Source organism: Narcine bancroftii, unplaced genomic scaffold (assembly GCF_036971445.1).
Source record: "Narcine bancroftii isolate sNarBan1 unplaced genomic scaffold, sNarBan1.hap1 Scaffold_279, whole genome shotgun sequence".
NCBI classification, from domain to species: domain Eukaryota; kingdom Metazoa; phylum Chordata; class Chondrichthyes; order Torpediniformes; family Narcinidae; genus Narcine; species Narcine bancroftii.
The window spans coordinates 46,729-52,569 of NW_027212014.1; positions in this window are offsets into that span (position 1 = coordinate 46,729).

The window sequence follows — 5,841 nt, forward strand, 5'->3', positions numbered from 1 at the left end:
TCAGGACATTAACTTCAGGACATTAACTTCAGGACATTAACTTCAGGACATTAACTTCAGGACATTAACTTCAGGACATTAATTTCAGGACAATAATTTCAAGACAATAATTTCAAGACAATAATTTCAAGGCATTCATTTCAAAACATTTCAGGTTCTGTTTTCGACACGTCATTTGCAAGACAATAATTTCAAGGCATTCATTTCAAAACATTTCAGGTTCTGTTTGCGACACGTCATTTTCAAGACAATAATTTCAAGGCATTCATTTCAAAACATTTCAGGTTCTGTTTGCGACACATTAACTTCTGGTCATTAACTTCAGGACATTAACTTCTGGTCATTAACTTCAGGACATTAACTTCAGGACATTAACTTCAGGACATTAACTTCAGGACATTAACTTCAGGACATTAACTTCAGGACATTAACTTCAGGACATTAACTTCAGGACATTAACTTCAGGACATTTACTTCAGGACATTTACTTCAGGACATTTACTTCAGGACATTTACTTCAGGACATTTACTTCAGGACATTTACTTCAGGACATTTACTTCAGGACATTTACTTCAGGACATTTACTTCAGGACATTTACTTCAGGACATTAACTTCAGGACATTAACTTCAGGACATTAATTTCAGGACAATAATTTCAAGACAATAATTTCAAGACAATAATTTCAAGGCATTCATTTCAAAACATTTCAGGTTCAGTTTTCGACACGTCATTTGCAAGACAATAATTTCAAGGCATTCATTTCAAAACATTTCAGGTTCTGTTTGCGACACGTCATTTTCAAGACAATAATTTCAAGGCATTCATTTCAAAACATTTCAGGTTCTGTTTGCGACACATTAACTTCTGGTCATTAACTTCAGGACATTAACTTCAGGACATTAACTTCAGGACATTAACTTCAGGACATTAACTTCAGGACATTAACTTCAGGACATTAACTTCAGGACATTAACTTCAGGACATTAACTTCAGGACATTAACTTCAGGACATTAACTTCAGGACATTAACTTCAGGACATTTACTTCAGGACATTTACTTCAGGACATTAACTTCAGGACATTAACTTCAGGACATTTACTTCAGGACATTTACTTCAGGACATTTACTTCAGGACATTTACTTCAGGACATTTACTTCAGGACATTTACTTCAGGACATTTACTTCAGGACATTTACTTCAGGACATTTACTTCAGGACATTTACTTCAGGACATTTACTTCAGGACATTTACTTCAGGACATTTACTTCAGGACATTTACTTCAGGACATTTACTTCAGGACATTTACTTCAGGACATTTACTTCAGGACATTTACTTCAGGACATTTACTTCAGGACATTTACTTCAGGACATTTACTTCAGGACATTTACTTCAGGACATTTACTTCAGGACATTTACTTCAGGACATTTACTTCAGGACATTTACTTCAGGACATTTACTTCAGGACATTTACTTCAGGACATTTACTTCAGGACATTTACTTCAGGACATTTACTTCAGGACATTTACTTCAGGACATTTACTTCAGGACATTTACTTCAGGACATTTACTTCAGGACATTTACTTCAGGACATTTACTTCAGGACATTTACTTCAGGACATTTACTTCAGGACATTTACTTCAGGACATTTACTTCAGGACATTTACTTCAGGACATTTACTTCAGGACATTTACTTCAGGACATTTACTTCAGGACATTTACTTCAGGACATTTACTTCAGGACATTTACTTCAGGACATTTACTTCAGGACATTTACTTCAGGACATTTACTTCAGGACATTTACTTCAGGACATTTACTTCAGGACATTAACTTCAGGACATTAACTTCAGGACATTAACTTCAGGACATTAATTTCAGGACATTAATTTCAGGACATTAACTTCAGGACATTAATTTCAGGACATTAATTTCCAAACATTTCTGGTTCTGTTTGCGACACGTCAATTTCAAGAAAATAATTTCAAGACTTTATCAAAACATTTCTGGTTCTGTTTGCGACACGTTAATTTCAAGACAATAATTTCAAGACAATAATTTCAAGATAATAATTTCAAGACAATAATTTCAAGGCATTCATTTCAGGACATTAATTTCAAGACAATAATTTCAGGACAATAATTTCAAGACATTTCTTTCATGTTCTGTTTGCGACTCGTCAATTTCAAGACATTAATTTCAAAACATTTCTTTGAGGTTCTGTTTGCGACACGTTAATTTCAAGACAATAATTTCAAGACAATAATTTCAAGACAATAATTTCAAGACAATAATTTCAAGACAATAATTTCAAGACAATAATTTCAAGACAATAATTTCAAGACAATAATTTCAAGACAATAATTTCAAGACAATAATTTCAAGACAATAATTTCAAGACAATAATTTCAAGACAATAATTTCAAGGCATTCATTTCAGGACATTAATTTCAAGACAATAATTTCAGGACAATAATTTCAAGACATTTCTTTCATGTTCTGTTTGCGACTCGTCAATTTCAATATATTAATTTCAAAACATTTCAGGTTCTGTTTGCACACGTCAATTTCAAGAAATTAATTTCAAAGCATTACTTTCAAAACTTTTCTTTCAGGTTCTGTTTGCGACACGTCAATTTCAGGACATTAACTTCAGGACATTAACTTCAGGACATTAACTTCAGGACATTAACTTCAGGACATTAACTTCAGGACATTAACTTCAGGACATTAACTTCAGGACATTAACTTCAGGACATTAATTTCAGGACATTAATTTCCAAACATTTCTGGTTCTGTTTGCGACACGTCAAATTCAGGACATTAACTTCAGGACATTAACTTCTGGACATTAACTTCAGGACATTAACTTCAGGACATTAACTTCAGGACATTAACTTCAGGACATTAACTTCAGGACATTAACTTCAGGACATTAACTTCAGGACATTAACTTCAGGACATTAACTTCAGGACATTAACTTCAGGACATTAACTTCAGGACATTAACTTCAGGACATTAACTTCAGGACATTAACTTCAGGACATTAACTTCAGGACATTAACTTCAGGACATTAACTTCAGGACATTAACTTCAGGACATTAACTTCAGGACATTAACTTCAGGACATTAACTTCAGGACATTAACTTCAGGACATTAACTTCAGGACATTAACTTCAGGACATTAATTTCAGGACATTAATTTCAGGACATTAATTTCCAAACATTTCTGGTTCTGTTTGCGACACGTCAATTTCAAGAAAATAATTTCAAGACATTATCAAAACATTTCTGGTTCTGTTTGTGACACGTTAATTTCAAGACATTAATTTCAAAACATTTCTTTGAGCTTCTGTTTGCGACACGTTAATTTCAAGACAATAATTTCAAGACAATAATTTCAAGACAATCATTTCAAGACAATCATTTCAAGACAATAATTTCAAGGCATTCATTTCAGGACATTAATTTCAAGACAATAATTTCAGGACAATAATTTCAAGACATTTCTTTCATGTTCTGTTTGCGACTCGTCAATTTCAAGACATTAATTTCAAAACATTTCTTTGAGGTTGTGTTTGCGACACGTTAATTTCAAGACAATAATTTCAAGACAATAATTTCAAGACAATAATTTCAAGACAATAATTTCAAGACAATAATTTCAAGACAATAATTTCAAGACAATAATTTCAAGGCATTCATTTCAGGACATTAATTTCAAGACAATAATTTCAGGACAATAATTTCAAGACATTTCTTTCATGTTCTGTTTGCGACTCGTCAATTTCAATATATTAATTTCAAAACATTTCAGGTTCTGTTTGCACACGTCAATTTCAAGAAATTAATTTCAAAGCATTACTTTCAAAACTTTTCTTTCAGGTTCTGTTTGCGACACGTCAATTTCAAGACATTAACTTCAGGACATTAACTTCAGGACATTAACTTCAGGACATTAACTTCAGGACATTAACTTCAGGACATTAACTTCAGGACATTAACTTCAGGACATTAATTTCAGGACATTAATTTCAGGACATTAATTTCAGGACATTAATTTCAAAACATTTCTGGTTCTGTTTGCGACACGTCAATTTCAAGACATTAATTTCAAGACATTAATTTCAGGACATTAACTTCAGCACATTAATTTCAAGACAATAATTTCAAGACAATAATTTCAAGACAATAATTTCAAGACATTCATTTTGAAACATTTCTTTCAGGTTCCGTTTGCGACACGTTAATTTCAAGACAATAATTTCAAAACATTAACTTCAGGACATTAACTTCAGGACATTAACTTCAGGACATTAACTTCAGGACATTAACTTCAGGACATTAATTTCAGGACAATAATTTCAAGACAATAATTTCAAGACAATAATTTCAAGGCATTCATTTCAAAACATTTCAGGTTCTGTTTTCGACACGTCATTTGCAAGACAATAATTTAAAGGCATTCATTTCAAAACATTTCAGGTTCTGTTTGCGACACGTCATTTTCAAGACAATAATTTCAAGGCATTCATTTCAAAACATTTCAGGTTCTGTTTGCGACACATTAACTTCTGGTCAATAACTTCAGGACATTAACTTCAGGACATTAACTTCAGGACATTAACTTCAGGACATTAACTTCAGGACATTAACTTCAGGACATTAACTTCAGGACATTAACTTCAGGACATTAACTTCAGGACATTAACTTCAGGACATTAACTTCAGGACATTAACTTCAGGACATTAACTTCAGGACATTAACTTCAGGACATTAACTTCAGGACATTAACTTCAGGACATTAACTTCAGGACATTAACTTCAGGACATTAACTTCAGGACATTAACTTCAGGACATTAACTTCAGGACATTTACTTCAGGACATTTACTTCAGGACATTTACTTCAGGACATTTACTTCAGGACATTTACTTCAGGACATTTACTTCAGGACATTTACTTCAGGACATTTACTTCAGGACATTTACTTCAGGACATTTACTTCAGGACATTTACTTCAGGACATTTACTTCAGGACATTTACTTCAGGACATTTACTTCAGGACATTTACTTCAGGACATTTACTTCAGGACATTTACTTCAGGACATTTACTTCAGGACATTTACTTCAGGACATTTACTTCAGGACATTTACTTCAGGACATTTACTTCAGGACATTTACTTCAGGACATTTACTTCAGGACATTTACTTCAGGACATTTACTTCAGGACATTTACTTCAGGACATTTACTTCAGGACATTTACTTCAGGACATTTACTTCAGGACATTTACTTCAGGACATTTACTTCAGGACATTTACTTCAGGACATTTACTTCAGGACATTTACTTCAGGACATTTACTTCAGGACATTTACTTCAGGACATTTACTTCAGGACATTTACTTCAGGACATTTACTTCAGGACATTTACTTCAGGACATTTACTTCAGGACATTTACTTCAGGACATTTACTTCAGGACATTTACTTCAGGACATTTACTTCAGGACATTTACTTCAGGACATTTACTTCAGGACATTTACTTCAGGACATTTACTTCAGGACATTTACTTCAGGACATTTACTTCAGGACATTTACTTCAGGACATTTACTTCAGGACATTTACTTCAGGACATTTACTTCAGGACATTTACTTCAGGACATTTACTTCAGGACATTTACTTCAGGACATTTACTTCAGGACATTTACTTCAGGACATTTACTTCAGGACATTAACTTCAGGACATTAACTTCAGGACATTAACTTCAGGACATTAATTTCAGGACATTAATTTCAGGACATTAACTTCAGGACA